Here is a 25319-nt window from a genome sequence, read left to right as displayed (position 1 = left end):
GACATTTCACTGCAGCTAATGTAGAAGAAAAAGCTGTGTACATGTGCAAATACTGTGCCAAATCATATGTGAAGAATTCAAAAAAGATGCAGAATCATCTGGTCAAGTGCATAAAGTTCCCTCAGCGCTCACAACAAGCAACCTCTGACAAAAGTCTATCTACTTCTATTCGAGGTGAAAATGATGAATTAGACACCTTATCGATAGCAACAGCTCATGGTCCTCCTGTGATCAGAAGTTTTTTTGACTCCATGGAGGAAGGTAGTCAGAGAAATGCTGATGAAGGTCTTGCTCGAGCTGTGTATGCAACTGGTTCACCTCTGATGCTCACAGGCAATGTGTATTGGAAGAGATTTCTGAATGTTCTTCACCCAGCATACACCCCTCCAACCTGACATGCTTTATCTACTCATTTGCTGGATGCAGAGTTCAACCGAGTTCAAGTGAAGGTCAAGCAAATCATAGAGAAAGCAGACTATTGCAATCATCTCTGACAGGTGGCTAAATGTTTGTGGGCAAGGAATAACTAACTACATCATCATCTCCACCCCTCAATCAGTATTCAACAAGAGCACGGACACAAGGGACAGACACACCTGTCTTTACATTGCAGATGAGCTCAAGGCAGTCAATGACCTTGGACCACAGAAGGTATTTGCACTGGGGACAGACAATGCAGCCGAACATGATGCTTGCTTGGTCTAAAGTGGAGGATTCCTAACCTCACATGACACCCATTGGCTGTGATGCTAATGCATTGAATCTGCTCCTCAAGGACATCATGGCACTGAATGGATACACTACAAGAGAGCCAGGGAAATGTTTAGGTATGTGAAGGGTCATCAAGTTATAGCAGCAATCCACCTCACCAAGCAAAGTGAGAAGAATAAGAGCACAATGTTGAAGCTGCCCAGCAACACCCGTTGGAGTGGTGTTGTCATGTTTGACAGTCTCGCCAAGAAATGGCCATATCACAGTCTGCCGATATGGACAGCCACATCAAGAGGATCCTCCTGGATGATGTATTTTGGGAGAGTGGTAAGCAGCCTGAAACTCCTGAAACCTATAGCAGTAGCCATTGCCCAGATTGAGGGAAACAATGCCATCCTGTTTGATGTTCAGACTAGAGGTCGACCGATTATGATTTTTCAATGCAGATTATTGGAGGACAAAAAAAGTCGCCGCCGATTAAAATCGGCCGATTTTTCATATATATATAATATATATATATATATAATATATATATATATATAATATATATATATATATAATATATATATAATTTTGGAATTTTGGGCTTTTGGATGAGTGTTCTTAAGGTGATTCCACAGGTTGGTGGTATTTTTTGATTTAGCCGTTGCTGACCCCACAAATACTCTCAACTGTTTGAATAAAAATAGAGTTTAAGTTACCTGTGATGAATGTTGAAAACAAAAACTGCAATTTCTATATGCAGGAAATCCTATTTTAATAATGGACATGGTAAGAATTTACTACCAAAGTGCGAGTCATGATTCCCATGACACCTTCTAGCAAAATCTGAAAAGCGGTTCCTTCAATCATTTATTCCATAGGATATTTTTAGATTCACTTAAAGGTCTGTGTTTCATGTAGGCTTACACCACCTTGCAAATTTTACAACTGTGTAGATATCTATAGGACAAGGTAACTAATCAATATTGGCTAAATAGAAGCGAAGATCTTTTTTTTGTAGAGTGGATTTATGAAAATATTTTGACAAACGTTACCTTATCCTAGTGAGATTTACACGGGTATCAAAACGCCGAGGCAGTTTAAGCCTGCACGAAACACAGACCTTATTTGAAGTAGATCAAGACATTCTGTATGGAAGACATGAACGGTAAAATAAAGGAAACCCTTTCAAGTTCAGCCGCAAGTTATTACAGGAATTATAACGCGTCGACTCTCTAAACCAGTGGTTCTTAACCTGGGTTCGATCGAACCCAGGGGTTCGGTAAGTCAGTCTCAGGGGTTCGGCGGAGGTCAAGACACACATCCGACTCATATGATTCATGATGACACGCCTCGCTTGGCCATCGTTGGCTGCAGGTTATCACGCTACATCGCTTGGCCTATCTGTGCTGCAGGGAATTTGGTACGCTCAGTAGTCGACTTGTGACTGTCGTGATGGTACGTCTTGAGATTTCTTTCTTAATATTTTAATCCCTTCATACTTACTATGTCGAGCAAAAAAAGAAAGTGGTCGGACGAATATGTACAATATGGATTCACATGTATAACGGAACGTGATGGGAGTCAGCGTCCTAACTGCATGATTTGCAATGCCAAGTTGAGCAATTCTAATCTAGCACCGGCAAAACTAAGAGAACACTTCCTTAAGCTGCATGGAGATGGAAAATACAAGAACACAACGCTCGCTGAATTCAAGGTGAAGAGAGCCAGATTCGATGAAAAGGCTACTCTGCCTGTTCTCGGCTTTGTACCCATCAACAAACCGCAGGAAAACCACACACACCATTGGTGAAACACTCAAAGCCAGCTGTGTTGAAGATGGCGAACATCATGCTGGGAAAAGAGGCTGAAGTTGTCCCAAATTCCTCTTTCAAATAACACCATCAGCGACAGAATAGAGGACATGAGCAAAGACATCTTGGTTCAAGTAGTTGCAGATCTGATTTCAAGCCCGGCAAAATTCAGCCTTCAACTCGACGAGACCAAATCAAATGTATTCATATTGCCCTTCGTAAATCAGCTGATATCTCAAAGTGCTATACAGAAAATCAGGCTAAAGGAGACCACAGACATTTCCAATCTAAACCAGCTTGCTGTATTCGTGCTCTATGTGAAAGACGACGTGATAAAGGAAGATTTTTTATTTTGTAAGCCTCTTACAACAACTACTAAGGCAGCTGATGTGAAGAAACTTGTGGATGACTTCTTCAAATACAACAATCTTTCGTGGGATATGATTTCTGCAATTTGTTCAGACGGAGCTCCAGTCATGCTGGGAAGAAAGTCTGGTTTTGGTGCGCTAGTGAAAGCCGATGCACCACACATTGTTATGCATTGTATTCTGCACAGGCATTTATTTTATTTATTTATTTAACTGGGCAAGTCAGTTAAGAACAAATTCTTATTTTCAATGACTGCCTAGGAACAGTGGGTTAACTGCCTGTTCAGGGGCAGAACGACAGATTTTGTACCTTGTCAGCTCGGGGATTTGAACTTGCAACCTTCCGGTTACTAGTCCAATGCTCTAACCACTAGGCTACCCTATGCGTTGGCAACAAAAACCTTGCCTCCAAAACTGGCAGAAGTATTAAAAATTGTAGTGGAATGCGTGAACTATGTGCGAACTAGTGCTCTGAGGCACCGCATCTTCAGTGAGCTGTGTAAAGAAATGGGCTCTGAATTAGAGGTACTTCTGTACCATTTTAACGTTCGGTGGTTATCCCGGGGACAGGTGCTGAATCGTGTTTTTGCCATGCATGTGGAATTAGCCCTGTTTTTGCAAGAGCACCAACATTGTCATGCAGATTGCATCAAAATTCTGAGTTCATTCTCATTTTAGCGTACATGGCTGATATCGTCGCAGCTCTCAATCATCTCAATCAAAAGATGCAGGGCGGTGGAGTCAACATCATCGAAGCGGAGGAAAACCTGAAGGCTTTTCAAAAAAAACTACCGTTATGGAAACGACGAACAAAGAACGATAACTTCGCAAACTTTCCCCTGCTGGACGACTGTGTAAGTAAGATCGAAGATGTATCTGGAATCGGAGACATTTCTGTACCCGCTGAACTGAAGCAAGCAATTGCCAAACTTAGATGAGCTTGCAAAGTCTCTCGACGGATACTTCCCTACAAGAGAGTCATATCCAGCATGGGTGAGACAGCCGTTCACGTTTAGTGTTGAGACAACAGATGTCAATGATGAATACCTCGATGAAATCATTGAAATTCAGCAGGTTCAGGTTCAACAGCAACTCTTCAGAACAACAACGCTTTCAACGTTTTGATGTCAACAAATGGTAACGTACCCTGTTATTGCTAAGAAAGCTCTGGAGATTTTCATACCGTTTGTTACAACATATCTTTGCGAGCAATCCTTTTCGAGGACGCTGGACATAAATCGAAGAAAAGGAACAGACTTTGTTGCGAAAAGGACATGAGTGGCACTTGCCAAGGTTCTGCCTCGTTCCTAGGCCGTCATTGAAAATAAGAATGTGTTCTTAACTGACTTGCCTAGTTAAATAAAGGTGAACAAAAATACCGATTTCCGATTGTTATGAAAACTTGAAATTGGCCCTAATTAATCGGACATTCCGATTAATCGGTCGACCTCTAGTTCAGACTCTGCTTGCAGATGTAAGAGAAGAAATCCGTACTGCCCTGCCCACTTCACTACTGCTCCAAGCAGAGCAAATTGCAGTTCTGAAATACATCAAAAAGCGTGAAGACTTATGCCTGAAGCCCTACACACTGCAGTGTACATGTTGGACCTCGGGTATGCTGGCAAGAGCATCATGTCTGGTGCAGAGAAGGCCTATGGTCATCACTACCGTGTCTCGCCACCTTGGCCTGGATGAGGGCAAGGTTATTGGCAATCTGGCGAAGTACACTTCCAAGCAAGGGCTTTGGGATGGAGATGCAATATGGCAATTGTGCCAACATCTCATCAGCCACCTGGTGGAAAGGACTTTGTGGATCTGAGGCTCTTTCCCCCTCCAAATCCCAGCCGCCTCAGAGCGCAACTGGTCCTTTTTTGGGAACACACAGCACGCAACAGGCTGACCAATACAAGGGTTGAAAAGTCTCAGAGTCTGATGTTCAAGAGGTGGACATTGAGGTCAAGGGAGAAAACATGGAAGCCTGAGAGGAAGACAACCAAAGCCTTAGTTTCTAAACTACCATTTTACAGATGTTGAAAATGTATTTGGGAGATGCGATGGGATCACTGGGGATCATTCAATATTCCCTTTTGTTGTTCAGTGAAATCATCCCATGTTAAGAGTCAACTCATTTAATTAAAGTTCTGCTACCAACTGGTTGCTAAATTGTTTGTTTTTTCCTATTTGAAGGATTTAATCATTTGCAAATATGTCTACTTACAAGATAAAATGTTTATGTTTGTCTCCATATGATATGGTAAACATGTCCGATGCAAAAAAACATTACATTTAAATGGCATTAATATTACTTTGCATATTTTTCCATTAATTCCCATATATTCCTGTTAATTCCGACAGAAAGTTACCATTCTTAATATTCCAAAATGTGGAACCCTAACCACTAGCATCAAAAATAAGCAATAAGCACAAATGTTCTATTGGCTGGAAAACCACATAATCAAAAGTGACCACAAATGCAATTATGCATGTAATGCTTTTATTATAAAAGGTGCATTTTTAAGGTGAAAATGATCTACCCCAAACTTGAAACTCACGCTCTGCTTATGCCAGTTAGGCCCTACACCCCTTGTAAAGGAGATTGTGCTTAATTTAAAGAAGTTATTGGCCACTTCAGTTGTGACACAACACTTGGCAAAACATAGGTCTATGGGTGCGACTATGATTCGAAAAAGTCGCACAAAAAAAGGCATTTATACATAATTTAAAAGCGATAGGCTACTATTGTCGCTTTTATAAATGTCTTTACATATACTAAACAATAATAAAAAATTAAAATAAATAGTTGCAGTCAGAAGTTTACACACACTTAGGTTGGAGTCAATAAAACTTGTTTTTCAACCACTCCACAAATTTCTGGTTAACAAACTATAGTTTTGGCAAGTCGGTTAGGACATCTACTACGTGCATGACACAAGTAATTTTTCCAACAATTGTTTACAGGCAGATTTCACTTATAATTCACTGTATAACAATTCCAGTCAAAAGTTTACATACATTAAGTTGACCGTGCCGGTAAACAGCTTGGAAAATTCCAGAAAATGTAGAAGCTTTAGAAGCTTCTGATAGGCTAATTGACATAATTTGAGTCAATTGGGTATACCTATGGATATAGCTCAAGGCCTACCTTCAAACTCAGTGCCTCTTTGCTTGACATCATGGGAAAAATCAAAAGAAACCAACCAAAAAATTGTAGACATCCACAAGTGCAGTTCATCCTTGGGAGCCATTTCCAAATGCCTGAAGGTATCACATTCATCTGTACAAACAATAGTAAGCAAGTATAAACACCATGGGACTACGCAGCCGTCATACTGCTCAGGAAGGCGACGCGTTCTGTCTCTTAGAGACGAACGTACTTTGGAACAACAGCAAAAGGACCTTGTGCAGATGCTGGAGGAAACAGGTACAAAAGTATCTATATCCACAGTAAAACAAGTCCTATATCGATACAACCTGAAAGGACACTCAGCAAGGAAGAAGCCACTTCTCCAAAACTGCCATAACAAAGCCAGACTACAGTTTGCAACTGCACATGGGGACATGCAGTACTTTTTGGATAAATGTCCTCTGGTCTGATGAAACAAAAATAGAACTGTTTGGTCACAAAATAGATGGCTTCATGTGGATGGAAAATTATGTGGATATATTGAAGCAATACATCTCAAGACATCAAATGGGTCTTCCAAATGGACAATGACCCCATGCATACTTCCAAAGTTGTGGCAAAATGGCTTAACGACAACAAAGTCAAGGTATTGGAGTGGCCATCACAATCCCTGACCTCAATCCTATAGAAAATGTGTGGGCAGAACTGAAAAAGCGTGTGCGAGCAAGGAGGGCTACAAACCTGACTCAGTTACACCAGCTCTGTCAGGAGGAATGGGCCAGAATTCACCAAACTTATTGTGGGAAGCTTGTGGACGGCTACCCAAAATGTTTGACCCAAGTTAAACCATTTAAAAGGCAATGCTACCAAATACTAATTGAGTATGTAAACTTCTGACCCACTGGGAATGTGATGAAAGAAATAAAAGCTGAAATAAATCACTCTCTCTACTATTATTCTGAAATAAAGTGGTGATGCTAACTGACCTAAGACAGGGAATGTTTACTAGGATTAAATGTCAGGAATTGTGAAAAACTGAATATAAATGTATTTGGCTGAGGTGTATGTAAACTTCTTCAACTGTATGTATATGTGTGTGAAATTTGTTTGGATTTAAAATGGACCATTTTTCATGCACCTTTCTCTAAACAGGGGCAGGGGGAAAAAATAACTGTCATCTATGCACTCAAATAGCGAATGGAGAACGCTTTTCCCGTGGTTCATTTTCATGCCAGCCAGGTAGGCTAGACTCTTGTTGTAAAGATAAGCAATGTGCTTAATATTAGGAAAGTTCAGAAACAAATATAGTATGCCTAGCCTATAGAAAGCTGATGGGATCCGCTTTTTTAGCGAGAATTTCTCGCACAATTGCATAGCCGTTAGAAATGTTGAGCAACATGAGCTCTCATGAAATATTTTATTAGATTTCTGAATACAGTTGCATTGACGTCAGAGTGATTAGCGGGACAATAGAGTGCTGCGTGACAGGCAGTTAGCAAGTTTGGTAGGCTACTAATGACCAGCCGCAGGATCAGAGCTAGTAGAAGCCTAATTACCGTGACTAAACGGTCACATGGTATTTGACTGCCTTCATGACCGCCGGTGAGTCGGTAATACGGTAACCATAACAGCCCTACGTCTAACCGGCCTCACAACCGCAGACCATGTGTAACCCCACCAGCCCACCTCCACATCCGGATTCTTCACCTGCGGGATCATCTGAGGTCAGGAGCCTGGACAGCTGATGAAACTGAGGAATATTTATGTCTGTAATAAAGCCCTTGTGGGGGAAAACTCATTCTGATTGGCTGGGCCTGGTTCCCAAGTGGGTGGGCCTATACTCTTCCAGGCCCCCCACGGCTGCACCACTGCCCAGTCACGTGAAATCCATAGATGAGGGCCTAATTTATTTTAAATAGACTGAAGATCTTCTATGAACTGTAACTGTAAAATCTTTGAAATGGTTGTATATTGCGTTTAAATTGTTCGGTATATTATATAATTTCTTAATTTTTATTTTATAAAAATGACATCATTCCCCCCACCCGTGTTAAACCTTCAATTATCTAAAAATGTGTCAACTCAGATTTTCATATTCGCATGTTGTAGCTTAGACCCTATTTTAAATCTGAATTTTGTTATGTGCCCACAATCGGTAGACACACCGTGCTCTTGAATACAAGGTGGGTGTCATGTTATGACTGAAAAATGTACTACAATGTGAATATAATTGAAATTTCAACTTTCAAAAATGGTACCACAAAGATGGTTGGAGGTTCACAGAGAATTTTGACTTGAAATGTAATCTGTCATTTTAAATGATACAGTCAATCCTCCATAGGAAACATATTGAAAACACAGAAATATAGACAAAGGGAATCTCAACACCAACTGTTCAGAGGAGACTGCGTGAATCAGTTCTTCATGTTCAAATTGCTGCAAAGAACCACTACTAAAGGACACCAATAATAAGAAGAGTCTTGCTTGGGCCAAGAAACACGAGCAATGGACATTAGACCGGTGGAAATCTGTCCTTTGGTCTGTCCTTTGGTCTGATGAGTCCAAACTAGAGGTCGACCCATAATCGGCATGGCCGATTAATTAGGGCCGATGTCAAGTTCACACAACAAATCGGTAATCTGCCTTTTTGGATGCCGATTATGGGCGATTACATTGCAATCCACGAGGAAACTGTGGCAGGCTGACCACCTGTTACGTGAGTGCAGCGTCAAAAGGACCTTGTGGCTGCAAGGAGTCACACCAAGGTGGCATAGCAGTTCAGACGTCTTTTGTCCTCGTCTTGTCGTGTCCTGTATATATATATATATATATATATATACAACTTTTTCACATACATTTTATTTTTATTTTCCATCAACTCATCTTCAAAACACTCTCCTGCAACCCGCCTCACCAATGTATATTTATAAAAAAGTATTATTTACCTCAGATCTGTAATCCTCCAAGAAGCTAGCCAGAAACTCCAAGAAGCTAGCCTGAAACTAGCCAGAAGCTAATCCAGAAGCTAGTTCAGAAGCTAGTTAGCTCCTTTACTGGCAAATCGTTAGTATTCAGCTAACCACGGTTTGTGGTCATCAGCTATCCTTTAGCTCGAAAATCTATCGCCAGTTCTGTACGGCGCAGCGCGGCTCGGAACGGAACATACCGGACCAATTTTTCTCTCCATGTCCCTGGATTTCGACTGCTCTCTGGACATTCATACCCGGATCTCACAGCTAGCTAGCTGCTATCCGTGTGACTATCGGCCTTCGTCGATTCCGGAGCAAACATCAATTATTCCGGAGCTAGCAAGCTCCGTCAATCACTCCTGAGTTCCATCAATCACACCTGGGCTGCAGTCACCTATCCGGACCCGTTTTACTGCCTTCGCGGAGCCCCACCGGGCCTTCACAACTGGACTGCCGACGTTATCTACCCGAAGGAGTTATTCGGCTGGCTCCTCCGTCGCGACGTTACCTGAACGCCCATCTGCGGCCTGCTAACCGTTAGCTGTCTTACCGGCTGCTATCTGAATAGACAATCGGACAATTTTTTTATTTTTATTATTATTATTATTATGTTTTCTTCTTGGGCCTCTATAACTATATCTATTGTTTTTATTTTTGTTGTTGTTGTGTGATTTGGATTAATCCCCTCTACCACACGGAACCCCACTAATCTACTGACGGAACGCAAGAGGTGGCTAACAACAGACCTCCATCCTATGCTAGCTTGCTACCGATGCCCTGGCTAGCTGTCTAAATCACCAACCAACCTCTCCACTCACCGGACCCTTTTGCTTCCTGCAACACTAACTCAAAAAAGTTCTGGGACACTGTAAAGTCCATGGAGAATAAGAACACCTCCTCCCAGCTGCCCACTGCACTGAAGATAGGAAACACTGTCACCACTGATAAATCCACCATAATTGAGAATTTCAATAAGCATTTTTCTACGGCTGGCCATGCTTTCCACCTGGCTACTCCTACCCCGGACAACAGCACTGCACCCCCAACAGCAACTCGCCCAAGCCTTCCCCATTTCTCCTTCTCCCAAATCCATTCAGCTGATGTTCTGAAAGAGCTGCAAAATCTGGACTACAAATCAGCCGGGCTAGACAATCTGGACCCTTTCTTTCTAAAATTATCTGCCGAAATTGTTGCCACCCCTATTACTAGCCTGTTCAACCTCTCTTTCGTGTCGTCTGAGATTCACAAAGATTGGAAAGCAGCTGCGGTCATCCCCCTCTTCAAAGGGGGGGACACTCTTGACCCAAACTGCTACAGACCTATATCTATCCTACCGTGCCTTTCTAAGGTCTTCGAAAGCCAAGTCAACAAACAGATTACCGACCATTTCGAATCTCACCATACCTTCTCTGCTATGCAATCCGGTTTCAGAGCTGGTCATGGGTGCACCTCAGCCACGCTCAAGGTCCTAAACGATATCTTAACCGCCATCGATAAGAAACATTATTGTGCAGCCGTATTCATTGATCTGGCCAAGGCTTTCGACTCTGTCAATCACCATATCCTCATCGGCAGACTCGACAGCCTTGGTTTCTCAAAGGATTGCCTCGCCTGGTTCACCAACTACTTCTCTGATAGAGTTCAGTGTGTCAAATCGGAGGGTCTGCTGTCCGGACCTCTGGCAGTCTCTATGGGGGTGCCACAGGGTTCAATTCTTGGACCGACTCTCTTCTCTGTATACATCAATGAGGTCGCTCTTGCTGCTGGTGAGTCCCTGATCCACCTCTATGCAGACGACACCATTCTGTATACTTCCGGCCCTTCTTTGGACACTGTGTTAACAACCCTCCAGGCAAGCTTCAATACCATACAACTCTCCTTCCGTGGCCTCCAATTGCTCTTAAATACAAGTAAAACTAAATGCATGCTCTTCAACCGATCGCTACCTGCACCTACCCGCCTGTCCAACATCACTACTCTGGACGGCTCTGACTTAGAATACGTGGACAACTACAAATACTTAGGTGTCTGGTTAGACTGTAAACTCTCCTTCCAGACCCATATCAAACATCTCCAATCCAAAGTTAAATCTAGAATTGGCTTCCTATTTCGCAACAAAGCATCCTTCACTCATGCTGCCAAACATACCCTTGTAAAACTGACCATCCTACCAATCCTCGACTTTGGCGATGTCATTTACAAAATAGCCTCCAATACCCTACTCAACAAATTGGATGCAGTCTATCACAGTGCAATCCGTTTTATCACCAAAGCCCCATATACTACCCACCATTGCGACCTGTACGCTCTCGTTGGCTGGCCCTCGCTTCATACTCATCGCCAAACCCACTGGCTCCATGTCATCTACAAGACCCTGCTAGGTAAAGTCCCCCCTTATCTCAGCTCGCTGGTCACCATAGCATCTCCCACCTGTAGCACACGCTCCAGCAGGTATATCTCTCTAGTCACCCCCAAAACCAATTCTTTCTTTGGCCGCCTCTCCTTCCAGTTCTCTGCTGCCAATGACTGGAACGAACTACAAAAATCTCTGAAACTGGAAACACTTATCTCCCTCACTAGCTTTAAGCACCAACTGTCAGAGCAGCTCACAGATTACTGCACCTGTACATAGCCCACCTATAATTTAGCCCAAACAACTACCTCTTTCCCAACTGTATTTAATTTATTTATTTATTTTGCTCCTTTGCACCCCATTATTTTTTATTTCTACTTTGCACATTCTTCCATTGCAAAACTACCATTCCAGTATTTTACTTGCTATATTGTATTTACTTTGCCATCATGGCCTTTTTTGCCTTTACCTCCCTTCTCACCTCATTTGCTCACATTGTATATAGACTTGTTTATACTGCATTATTGACTGTATGTTTGTTTTTACTCCATGTGTAACTCTGTGTCGTTTTATCTGTCGAACTGCTTTGCTTTATCTTGGCCAGGTCGCAATTGTAAATGAGAACTTGTTCTCAACTTGCCTACCTGGTTAAATAAAGGTAAAATAAAAAATAAATAAATAAATAAAAAAGGAGCCAAGGTACATTGCTAGCTAGTATTAAACTTATCTTATAAAAAACAATCAATCTGCACATAATCACTAGTTAACCTAGTAATATCATCAACCACATGTAGTTAACTAGCTTGTCCTGCTTTGCATATAATCAATGTGTTGCCGATTAATTTATCATCGAACCACAGTCTACTTCAACTTCGCCAAACGGGTGATGATTTAACAAAAGTGCTTTGCCGAAAAAAGCACAATCTTTGCACAAATGTACCTAACCATAAACATCAATGCCTTTCTTAAAATCAATACACAGAAGTATATATTTTTTTAAACCTGCATATTTAGTTAAAAGAAATTCATGTTCGCAGGCAATATTTAACAGCACAGCGCTGTTTATGACTTCAAGCCTATCATCTCCCGAGGTTGGGCTGGCAATACTAAAGTGCCTATAAGAACATCCAATAGTCAAAGGTATATAAAAATACAAATGGTATAGAAAGAAATAGTTGACGCGTCATAATTCCTATAATAACTACAACCTAAAACTCCTTAACTGGGAATATTGAACCACCAGCTTTGATATGTTCTCATGTTCTGAGCAAGGAACTGAAACATTAGCTTTCTTACATGGCACATATTGCACTCTTACTTTCTTCTCCAACACTGTTTTTGCATTATTTAAACAGGTTGCATTATTTATGAGACTAAATAGATTTTATGTATTATATTAAGTTAAAATAAAAGTGTTCATTCAGCATTGTTGTAGTTGTCATTATAAATCAGCATCGGCTTTTTTTGGTCCTCCAATAATTTGTATCGGTGTTAAAAAAATCCTAATCAGTTGACATCTGAGATTTTTGGTTCCAACCGCTGTGTCTTTGTGAGACGCGGAGTAGGTGATCAGATGATCTCCACATGTGTGGTTCCCACTGTGAAGCATGGAGGTGGTGGTGGCATGGTGCTTTGCTGGTGACAGTGTCAGTGATTTACTTAGAAATCTGCAGTGATAAGCCATCCCTTCTGGGACAATCATTTGTTTGTCAACAGGACAATGACCCAACACACCTCCAGGCTGTGTAAGGGCTATTTGACCAAGGAGAATGATGGAGTACTACATCAGATCACCCGGCCTCCACCCAATTGAGATTGTCTGGGTTGAGTTGGACCGCAGAGTGAAGGAAAAGCAGCCAACAAGTCCTCATTATTTGTGGGAACTCCTCCAAGACTGTTGGAAAAGCATTCCAGGTGAAGCTGGTTAAGAGAATGCCAAGAGTGTATGAAGCTGTCATCAAGGCAAAGGGTGACTACTTGAAGAATCTAAAATATATTTAGATTTGTTTAACACTTTTTTTGGTTACTACATGATTCCATGTGTTATTTCATAGTTTTGATGTCTTCATTATTATACAATGTAGAACACAATAAAAATAAAAATCATTGAATGAGGTGTAAACTTGACTGGTACTGTATATTTTTGAAACAAATATTACAATAGTTTTACAACCATGTTTGTAAGCTTTTGAAAACTCAGCTGTTCATCTTGTCCAGTGATGAAGACATGGATGTCTCATGGTATGGTGGAGTATGCAAAATGGGTCAACTTTGAGCACCTTTATCTCCTGAATGTTTTGGCATTCAGGTCCAAAAAGTAACTTTCTGACAATCTTCCACGGGCAAACATGTATAGAAAGTTAAGTTTGAATCAAAAGGGATGCTGTCAATGGATTTACCCGGCATCTATATTTCCCATTCATTCAAGATTGATATCTGACCTGCAGATAGCGGATAAATTGAGATTTTGATGATGAACTATCCCGTTAAACAGCCAAGTCCCTATGTTCCTATTCAAACACTCTTCAAATGCCACCTCCTTCCTCAAAATATTAATTGATCTCACATGGTTGTATAGGTGCGAGCATGGCCTTCCACCTCCATGACACGTGAGATCAGTGATTAGCCTATTTCAAGGAATAAAGAAAGTTCGATGCCTAAGTCTTGGTTGGTTTTGAGTGTGACCGCTGGAGAGAAAAGAGCAGAGCTAACGTAACCAGCTCCAGTGATTCAGTCTGGAGTAAATGCATCAAGACATCGCCCCTGGGCCCCCACTGGGCTTGGGATGCTCTCTTTAAAGCAAACCTTTAAAATAATGTGTGTGAGACAAGTGTTTGTGAGTGTGCAAGAGTGTGTGTGTAGAGGGGTGGGGTGTGTGTGGAAAGGACATGCCATGTCTGTACATTATATGGACTGTATGGTCTTTATAGATATCCAGTGAACCAAACCCACCACTTTAAAGTAAAATACTCAATATGCTACGCTCTGTTACACAATAACAGTCTATTGGTGCTCAATTCGAGACTCATGTTAGCACAGAAGAACTACATCTTGATCTAGTTAACTGCGATGTCATCAGTGGCTGCACTGAGCATATCACCGATAGGTGTTGTCAAGTAATAAACACTAGGGAGATATTGAGCTGTTGTGAATTCATGGCCTATATTTTGGGTTTGAAATTGATCCAATTCTTCAATGTTACACTAATTTCCATTCCCCATTTTCCCCCATTTTGTTCTAGTATGTATTCACCGTTTCTACAGCGTGATGTGAATCATAGTAAAGTAGGAAGCTAGTAGCTAAACGGTGGGTAAATGAAGGCCATGGAATGCTTGGCTACAATAAAACAATAATGTGTAATTTACTTATTTCTATGGTGTCATGGCATGTAATGGGTGAGTGACAGATGGGGTTCAAACCCGGGTCTCGCCCTAGGCTGAAGATGGGATATATTTCGGCTTGGCCTCGCAATGCATTTAATTTGTATTTTTATTTAACTAGGCAAGTCAGTTAAGAATAAATTATAATATACAATGAGTCTCACTCACTTTCAACTTTGTTAAACTACACGTGTACAAGTCAGTGTATGCTCAAATAAGTGTGGTCATTGAGATAACTATCTAGCTAGTTATCCATATTAGACAATGTCATAGTTAGGATGGTACTGTAAAGAAACAGGCAGGGTGCAGGTCTCGAACCATCGGCCTTCTAGCCGGAAGTCCAGCGCTCAATCGACTGTGCCCCAAAAGCATGCTCAAGCGGCAGGGTCGATATCCGCGCTTATAAACCCTGGGTCGTTTCAATACATTTTGGGGCTCATGCATGTCACTGTCAGCTGACTTAAGTTTAACATGATGGCTAATTAGCTATCGATGGATTTCTGCAAACACCATACAGTCGTTAGTTTAGCAAGCTAGTTAGCTGTGCCTTGCCAGCAAAGGCAGTTAACGTTAGCTGGTTAGCTAGCTAGCTGGCCAGTCAATTGATAAGTAAATTATTCCGATGCTAAATACACGCGAAGGCCAGAATCGCAAACTGGCTAAATAGCGCTAACGAGCTAGCCATCATTGTTGACAATAAATTGCAACACTTACCACGGCTTGTTATGATCCCGCTCTAGCTACGAAAAAAAATAATTATCCAATACTAGTAACGTTAGTGGTGGCCTCTTCAATGGAGCATCTCAAATCGACGTACGATGCATTGTCATCGATTTCCTTCTCACATACATCCGATGATTAATTTGATTTGTTCTCAGTGTCCTAGGCTGGCAATCGGTAGGGCTGAGCATAAGCTATCTCGCCTAGCTAGCTGTCTGACTAGCTACTTAATCCGTACCGAACTGGTTAGCCAGTTAGCTTAGCTGGCTAACTACTAGCTAACGTTAGCTGTATACGGGGTGCGGCTGGTCTTCTTCCACCTCACCTGCTCCCTTTCCTTTCATATCGTATTGTATCACTACATCCGTCTTTCCGTCAAGTCTCTACAATGTCTAATATGCTTCTCCCCGTCAGTGTTTTTCTGTCTCACCCCCTTTTTTTGTTCAGAAAAAAAACCAAGATGGCTGTGAGTGGGGCGGGAGCGGAAACCGGAAGTAAGGCACATGGTTGTCAAATATTTGTATAACGAAATCTCATTGTTCTATCTGTGTGGGTGGCTTCTTCTTATTCGTGTCCGTTTCCGGCGCACTAGGCGCTGTAATGCGTATTGCTGCCTTTCTCAGGCTGGAGAGTGAAATATACACCCGTAGGTGCAGGCAGGTGGACTAAAGAAACCCCAACAACTTGCTATTTCACTCTGTCTGTCATTTGTGCACAAAATATGTGGTTACACATTACACCCAACTCGGTCAGCTCACCAAAAATATCCTCCTATCCTCAGCATACTGTCTGCAATATAACACAGCATGCTTCACAGTCTCTACCTCCCCACATTCCTTACACTTTCCATCTCGGGTTTTCCCCACTAGCAATCCACAATGCACCAGCCTTGTCAAAATAACACCATTCCTTCTTTCCCTTCCAAGATACATACTGCCTCACATAGTTCTGGATAGAGGAAAACTGCCTACCCCCCTCGTCTCTCTTCCACTCACATTGCCACTCCTGGGTCAACCGCTCTGATATGATGTTCCTACATTCCCATCCCCCCTAACGGGACCATCACATCTACCTCCTCACTCTTCAAAGCAGCTTTCGTCGGGACCAACAGAAAACCTACTGTACACCCTTTCTGCCCCACCTTATTAAGAGCCATCAACAGCTATATTATCAGGTCTGGGTGTGCATTTGACTTCCCTTCTCTCAGCGCAACCAGACTAGCAGCAGAGTTTCAACACAAAATGACCCTTTTAGACCCCACTTCTTCCACCCATCCCAATGACCACTCTACTGCTTGTATCTCAGCAGAGAAGAATGTCGCCCCGTCAGACAGCCGCCTCCACTGGTGTATCTGAAACCGGGGAACATGCATCCCAAACCCTGCTGTCCCACTACCTCGATCCTTTCAAATCAAATCAAATGTTATTGGTCACATACACATGGTTAGCAGATGTTAATGTGTGTGGTGAAATGCTTGTGCTTATAATCAAATCAAATTTTATTAGTCACATGCACCGAATACTACAGGTTACAGTGAAATGTTTACTTACGAGACCCTAACCGACAGCGCAGTTTTAAAAAAATACAGATAAGAATAAGAGATAAAAGTAACAAGAAATTAAAGAGGAACAGTAAAAAATAACAATATTTACAGGGGAGTGCCAGTTAGTTGAGGTAGTATATGTACATGTAGGTAGAGTAAATTAAAGTGACTATGCATAGATGACAACAGAGTGGCAGTGGTGTGGAGAAGGGAGAGGGGGGGGGGCAATGTGAATAGTCTAGGTAGCCATTTGACTAGATGTTCAGGACTCTTATGGCTTGGGGATAGAAGCCTCTTGGACCTAGACTTGGTGCTCCGGTACCGCTTGCCGTGTTGTAGCAGAGAGAACAGTCTATGACTTGGGTGGCTGGAGTCTTTGACAATTTTCAGGACCTTCATCTGACACCACCTGGTATAGAGGTCCTGGAGGGCAGGAAGCTTGCCCCCAGTGATCTACTGGGCCGTTCGCACTACCTTTTGTAGTGCCTTGCGGTCGGAGGCCGAGCAGTTTCCATCTTGGTGGTGCAGCTGTAGAACTTTTTGAGGATCTGAGGACCCATCCCAAATCTTTTTCAGTCTCCTGTTTTGTCGTGCCCGCTTCATGACTGTCATGGTGTGCTTGGACCATGTTAGTTTGTTGGTGATGTGGACACCAAGAAACTTGAATCTCTCAACCTGCTCCAGTGCAGCCCCGTCGATGAGATTGGGGGCGTGTTCAGTCCTCTTTTTCCTGTAGTCCACAATCATCTATCTCCTTTGTCTTGATCACGTTGAGGGAGAAGTTATTATCCTGGCACCATACGGCCAGGTTTCTGACCTACTCCCTATAGGCTGTCTCGTTGTTGTCGATGATCAGGCTGATGTGTCATCGGCAAATGTAATGATGGTGTTGGAGTCGTTCCTGGCTGTGAAATTATGATTGAACGGGGAGTACAGGAGGGGGCTGAGCTCGCACCCCTGAGGGGCCCCTGTGTTGAGGATCAGCGTGGCGGATGGGTTGTTACCTACCCTTACCACCTGGGGGTGGCCCGTCAGGAAGTCCAGGATCCAGTTGCAGAGGGAGGTGTTTAGTCCCAGGGTCCTTAGCTTATTGATGAGCTTTGTGGGCACTATGGTGTTGAACGCTGAGCTGCAGTCAATGAATAGCATTCTCACATAGGTGTTCCCTTTGTCCAGGTGGGAAAGGGTAGTGTGGAGTGCAATAGAGACTGCATCATCTGTGGATCTGTTGGGGCAGTATGCAAATTGAGTGGTCTAGGGTTTCTGGGATGATGGTGTTGATGTGAGCCATGACCAGCCTTTCAAAGCACTTCATGGCTACAGACGTGAGTGTTACGGGTCAGTAGTCATTTAAGCAGGTTACCTTAGTGTTCTTGGGCACAGGCACTATGGTGGTCTGCTTAAAACATGTTGGTATTACAGACGCGGACAGGGAGAGGTTGAAAATGTCAGTGAAGACACTTGCTAGTTGGGCAGTGCATGCTCGCAGTACATGTCCATGTAATCCGTCTGGCCCTGCTGCCTTGTGAATGTTGACCTGTCTAAAGGTCTTACTCACATCGGCTGCGGAGAGCGTGATCACACAGTCTTCCGGTACAGCTGGTGCTCTCATACATGTTTCAGTGTTATTTGCCTCGAAGCAAGCATAGAAGTAGTTTAGCTTGTCCGGTAGGCTCGTGTCACTGGGCAGCTCTCGGCTGTGCTTCCGTTTGTAGTCTGTAATGGTTTGCAGGCCCTGCCACATCTGACGAGCGTCAGAGCCGGTGTAGTACGACTCGATCTTAGTCCTTTATTGACACTTTGCCTATTTATGTCACGTTCTGACCTTTATTTCCTTTGTTTTGTCATTATTTAGTATGGTCAGGGCGTGAGTTGGGGTGGGCAGTCTATGTTTGTTTTTCTATGATTTGGGTATTTCTATGTTTCGGCCTAGTATGGTTCTCAATCAGAGGCAGGTGTCATTAGTTGTTTCTGATTGAGAATCATACTTAGGTAGCCTGGGTTGCACTGTTTGTTTGTGGGTGATTGTCTATGTTGATGGCTTGTTTCAGCGCAGCTCGCATTAGCGTCACGGTTGTTATTTTGTTTACTGTTTTTGTATAGTGTTCAGTGTTTTCTTTATTAAAATTCATGATGAACACATATCACGCCGCATTTTGGTCCTCCGATCCTTCTCGCCTCTCCTCTTCAGATGAAGAGGTGGACGACCGTGACAATTTATTTGATGGTTCGTCGGAGGACATAGCGGGATTTCTTTTAAGCTTCCGGGTTAGAGTCCCGCTCCTTGAAAGCGGCAGCCCTAGTCTTTAGCTCAGTGCGGATGCTGCCTTTAATCCATGGTTTATAGTTGAGTAATGTGCATACGGTCACTGTGGGGACGACGTCAACAATGCACTTATTGATGAAGCCAATGACAGATGTAGTGTACTCTTCAATGCCATTGGAGGAATCTCGGGAACATATTCCAGTCTATGCTAGCAAAACAGTCCTGTAGCTTCTAGTTCTGACAGTGCAGTAATATCTAACAAGTAATTTAACAATTCCCCAACAACTACCTAATACACACACATCTAAAGGGATGGAATAAGAATATGTACAGTACATATGGATGAGCGATGGCCGAGCAGCGTAGGCAAGGTGCAGTAGAAGGGATAAGATGCAATAGATGGTATAAGATACAGTAAATACATATGAGATTAGTAATGTAAGACATGTAAACATTATTAAAGTGGCATTGTTTAAAGTGACTAGTGATTCTCTATGTAGGCAGCAGTCTCTGAGTTACTAATGGCTGTTTAACAGTCTGATGGCCTTGAGATAGAAGCTGTTTTTCAGTCTCTTGGTCTCAGTTTTGATGCACCTGTCCTGACTTCACCTTCTGGATGGTAGTGGGGTGAACAGGCAGTGGCTCAGGTGGTTGTTGTCCTTGATCTTTTTGGCCTTCCTGTGACATCGGGTGCTGTAGGTGTCCTGGAGGGCAGGTAGTTTGCTCTCGGTGATGCGTTGTGTGTACCGCACCACCCTCTGGAGAGCCTTGCGGTTGAGGGCGGTGCAGTTGTCGTACCAGGTGGTAATACAGCCCGACAGGATGCTCTCGTTTGTGCATCTGTAAAAGTTTGTCGGTTTTAGGTGACAAGACAAATTTCTTCAGCCTCCTGAGGTTGAAGAGGCGCTGTTGTGTCTTCTTCACCACACTGTCTGTGTGGGTGGACCATTTCAGTTTGTTTGTGATGTGTACACGAGGAAATTAAAACTTTCCACCTTCTCCACTACTGTTCCTTCAATGTGTATAGGGCAGGGGTGTCAAACTCAAATACCCAGTGGGCCAAAATGTAAAACCTGAACAAAGTCACGGGCCAACAATGAACAAATTAACCTTTTAATATGGACCCAAACAAGTTTTGCTTTAACATTGAATATGGAACAAGCATCGCTTATTACCATACAATATATAATTTAATAGTGGAGACATGCAAAATCGAATTTCAAATGAAAAAACACATCAATGGCATTCATTTATTAAATAAATAAAATTTAAATAAAAATTGTATGCCTCTTTTATATTTGCAGCCCTCTGATTTAAATACCAAAATAAACTTTTTCCACTGGCTAATAATTTGACAAATAAAATGATAATAAATCAATCAACCATTCAAGCCCATGCCTTGTAGCAAGAAAAAGTGCATAAAGAAAACGTTAATTATTGCACACTGGTCTAATCTGATGTGCCCAAGCCAGATACCTGGCATCTCTTCTTGGATGCTAGTTCATCAATGTCTGGGCTCAAGGTCTGAGCTGAAGAAATCCTCAGTATCGAGCGAAGATGTTCATCAGTCAGACGTCTCCTGTGAGTTGTTTTGGTCATCTTCATCGAGGAGAAAAGTTGCTCGCATAGATAAGTGCTGCCGAACATGGAGAGCATCTGAGCAGCTTGGGTGCGGAGCTGAGGCATTGTGTCAGGGATGAACCGTGGAAACTGTGCGGCGCCCACAGCATCATACTTTGACTTCAGCGTGTCGTTGCACTGGAGTTCAATCAGCTCCATTTGGATGTTGGTTGGTACATTTTCCACATCAACTGCGAAGGGATTACTAAGCAGTTCAAACTTGCATTTCTGGGCATCGAAGTCGGCAAATCGCCGGCTAAACTCAGCAGCGAGAACACTGAGTTTTTCAGCAAACTGTGCGCATGGGAACACGGCGGTAGACATCTGCGCTTTTATGGATTGGCAGCAGGGAAAATGGCAAGGGTTTCCTTGCAGCATCTGATTCTCCCACAGGCACAGTTTAGTTTTGAAGGCCCTCACTTGAAGGCCCATCACATGTCTGTGATGATGCGCCCCCGCCCCTGAAGCTGCAGGTTCAGCGCATCGAGATGGCTCGAGATGTCACAGAGAAAGGCCAGCTCACACAGGAACTTTTGCTCCCGGAGCTCTGCTGTATCCTTCCCTTTGGTTTCCAGGAATTGACATATTTCCTCACGCAGCTCGAAACATCTGTTCAGTACTTTTCCTCTGCTTAGCCATCTCACCTCTGTGTGATACGGCACGTCTGCGTATTCCGAACCACACTCCTCCAGAAAAGATTTAAACTGGCGGTGATTTAGACCTTTGGCTCTTATAAAGTTAACTACCTGTGTTACTGTGGTCATAACATGTTCCATCTTTAGGGCTTTGGCACACAGTGCTTCCTGATGTATGATGCAGTGGTAAACAGTTAGCTCACCTGCACAGTTCTCTTCCCGCATCTTCTCCCGAACCATGCCCACCAGTCCACTCTTTTTATCGCACATCGCTGGCGCACCATCTGTCGTTAATCCAACGAGTTTATCCCACGGCAGCTTTATTTCAGTTACACATTTGGAAACCTCCTCAAAGATTTCCTTTCCTGTGGTTGTGCCATGCATTGATTTGAATCCTAATAGCTCCTCCGTAACACACAGATTTGAGTCCACTCCACGGATGAAGACTGACAGCTGAGCAGTATCAGATGCGTCGCAGCTCTCATCCACAGCGAGGGAGAACGCAACAAAATCTTTTCCCTTTTCCATCAGCTGGTCATACAGATTGGTGGCAAGATCACATGTGCGATCAGCTACTGTGTTCCTGCTCAGGCTCACGTTTTAAAATGCTTGTTTTTTCTCTGGGCATACGAGGTCACAAACCTTCATCATGCACTTTTTCATGAACTCTCCCTCATTAAAGGGCTGGGCTGATTTTGCGATCTCTGCTGCCACTATATAACTAGCCTTTACAGCAGCCTCGCTTTGTGATGTGGCTTTTTTAAACATATTCTGTTGTGAAACCAAACTTCTTTTCATCTCCTCTACTTTCTGGCTCCTTTGAGTCATGTCCAGGTCCTTGTATTTGTCATGGTGTTTCGTTTCATAGTGTCGTCTAATGTTGTACTCCTTACTTACAGCCACGTTGACTCCACAAACAAGACAAACAGGTTTGTCTTTTACATATGTAAACAGATATTCTGCCTCCCACTTGTCCAGAAAGCTCCTGTTTTCTGCCTTTCTTTTCGCCATTTTTGGGAAGGGTTAGCTCGCTGACAGTTGTAGCGTCTATGTTGCTATGACTACTGTCACAGAGGAGAGAGCGTTTCTGGGTCCTGTCCTGATTGGCGCGCGAAAACAGCAGAGCATTATGGGATTCGTAGTATTAGTGGTGAATGCGCTGTATAATACCGGCGGGCCAGCTCTAGTAGTAATTTGGTATTGTCTCGCGGGCCAAATATAATTACCCCGCGGGCCAAATTTGGCCCACGGGCCAGAGTTTGACACCCATGAACAGGGAGTACAGGAGGCACCCTTATGGGGCCCCAGTGTTGAGGGTCAGCGAAGTGGAGATGTTGTTTCCTACCTTCACCACCTGGGGGCGGTCCGTCAGAAAATTCAGGACCTAATTGCACAGGGTGGGGTTGAGACCCAGGGCCTCCAGCTTAATGATGAGCTTGGTGTGGATAGTACTATGGTGTTGATCCTTTGATCCATCTGTGAATATACGCAAGTAGGGACACCAGGCCCACCGCAGATTGGCCTTTAAACACCAGAGAGACAGGAGCCCCCACTTCCATTCCCAACTCCTTCCCCCATTCTTATACTTAGGGTCACATAGCTTGGCCTAACTGTTCTCACTCCAATTCCCTCTCCTCCCCATTTGCATGCCTCTCCCAACAGATACCTTGCAGGGTGAGATAACTAATGCCCCTGCACTTTCTACCCATAGCGCATAGCGCATATTTCTTTGTTGTATTGGGGATATTAACAGTAGTACCAAATTATACTTAAAGGAAAATGTTTTTCTATATTTTCTTATGATTTAGTTATAGCTCATATAATTTAAAGTATGCACTAATGTGTCTAATAGAATAAACTTTGCAAAAACAAAATGTAGACATAAATGCATTTCTATAGCCTCCAAAGCATTTTTCACAATGATGGGGGAGTTGCAAGACAGGTGGCTTCAAAACAGTCCCCCCCCCCCCCCCCCCCAGAACCCTTGACTTTTTCCACATTGTTAAGTTACAGCCTTATTCTAAAATTGATACAAATATTTAAACAACTCAGCAATATTTTTTTTATAAACTAGCAAAAGAAATTAAAAACCTGTTTTCACTTTTTCATTATGGGGTATTGTGTGTAGATTGCTGAGCATTGTTTTAAATGTAATCAACTTTAGAACAAGGCTGTAACATAACAAAATGTGGAAAGAGTCAATGGGTCTGAATACTTTCCGAAGGCACTGTACATGTGGGTAGGGGTAAAACCCTCTGTAGCGCCTTACGGTTGGATGCCGAGCAGTTGCCATACCAGGTGGTGATGAACCGGTCAGGATGCTCTCCATGGTGCAGAACTTTGAGGATCTGGATCTGGGGATCCATGCCCCCTTCATGAACGTCTTGGTGTGTTTGGACCATGATAGTTTGATGGTGATGTGGACACCAAGGAACCTGAAGCTCTCGACCCGCTCCACTACAGCCCCATCAATGTGAATTGGGGCATGTTAGGCCCTCCTTTTCCTGTAGTCCACGATCAGCTCCTTTGTCTTGCTCACATTGAGGGAGAGGTTGTTGTCCTGGCACCACACTGCCAGGTCTCTGACCTGCTCCCTATAGGCTGTTTCATTGTTGTTGGTGATCAGGCCTTCCACAGTTGTGTCAGTCAGGAAGTCTAGGATCCAGTTGCAGAGTGCAGAGGGAGGTGTTTAGTCCCAGAGTCCTTAGATAAGTGATTAGCTTTGTGGACATTATGGTTTTTATGGTTTTGTCAATTAACAGTATTCTCACATAGTTGTACCTTTTGTCCAGGTGGGAAAGGGCAGTGTGGAGTACAATTGAGATTGTGTGGATCTGTAGGGGCTGTATGCAAATTGGAGTGGTTTTAGGGTTTCCGGGATGATGGTGTTGATGTGAGCCATGACCATCCTTTCAAAGCACTTCATGGCTACAGATGAGAGTGCTACGGGGCGTTAGTCATTTAGGCAGGTTACCTTGGCATTCTTCAGTACATGGGATGATAGTGGTCTGCTTGAAACATGTGGGTATTACAGACTCGGTCAGGAAGAGGTTGAGCATGTCAGTGAAGACACTTGCCAGTTGGTCAGTGAATGCTGTGATTACAAATCCTGGTAATCTGTCTGGCCCTGCATTCATTTATACCAACATAAATGGAGGCAGGCGACAGTGGCTCAAGTAACGTTATCTGGTATCAAGAAAGGCCAATCATGTCTATTCACGAAAGTTCAGGTTTTCAATGGTTTTTGTAGTAAGAGCCAGTGGGGGGACACTAGTGACTCATTGTTCAGATGTGTGTTCAGGCAAAACAGTTTATATAATCCACAATGACTTGTCAAGTGCGATCGAAAGGAATTCGCCCCAGCTGGGATTCTTTACTGGTGTGGATGGAACGAGAAGTAACTGTCCGAGGGGGTTTCTGTCCCAAAGCAAGCACCAGTTAGCCTGGAGCTAGCCTGGAGCTAGGCCCTTCTCTTGTCTAGCCAAAGAATTCCATCAGATAATTTCCTGATTTCTATACCTCTTCCGCCAATTGGCCTGGACCCTTTGCTGCCGACACGGAGCCCCGCCGATCCAACACGACTGGTCTGCTGATGTAATCGTCCGAGGGGGTTTAACAGAGTCTCCCGTTGTGATGTCCCAGAGGCCCATCTGCTAGCCTGCTGCAAGCCCCAGCCTGCTAGCGGTCTGAATCGCCGTGCCTCCAGCTCGCCTAGCTACTCACTGGACCTTATGATCACTCGTCTACACATGCTTACCTTCACTGTACTCACATCCTATCATACCCTTGTCTGTACATTATGCCTTGAATCTATTCTTCCGCGCCCAGAAACCT

At 43.3% G+C, this 25319-nt stretch overlaps 1 protein-coding gene and 1 pseudogene across 3 annotated transcripts in view; both read right to left on the bottom strand.

Annotated features, from left to right (window-relative positions):
- The window catches only part of LOC109898194 (serine/threonine-protein kinase TAO2-like), a 51132-nt gene extending 35234 nt beyond the window's left edge, over positions 1-15898 (bottom strand). For 2 of the 3 annotated variants that reach the window (XM_031833749.1, XM_031833751.1), the window contains exon 1: positions 15416-15898. The gene's annotated coding sequence lies outside the window, so the exon portion shown is untranslated. The remainder of the gene's footprint in view (positions 1-15415) is intronic. The other variant, XM_031833750.1, reaches the window with a different exon arrangement.
- Positions 15899-20572: 4674 nt separating this feature from the next.
- LOC109897547 (general transcription factor II-I repeat domain-containing protein 2-like) lies at positions 20573-22651 on the bottom strand (annotated as a pseudogene).
- Between the last annotated feature and the right edge of the window lie 2668 nt (positions 22652-25319).

This window comes from Oncorhynchus kisutch, linkage group LG10, assembly GCF_002021735.2.
Source record: "Oncorhynchus kisutch isolate 150728-3 linkage group LG10, Okis_V2, whole genome shotgun sequence".
In the NCBI taxonomy this organism is placed as follows: domain Eukaryota; kingdom Metazoa; phylum Chordata; class Actinopteri; order Salmoniformes; family Salmonidae; genus Oncorhynchus; species Oncorhynchus kisutch.
This window is presented reverse-complemented; position numbering and strand designations above follow the sequence as displayed.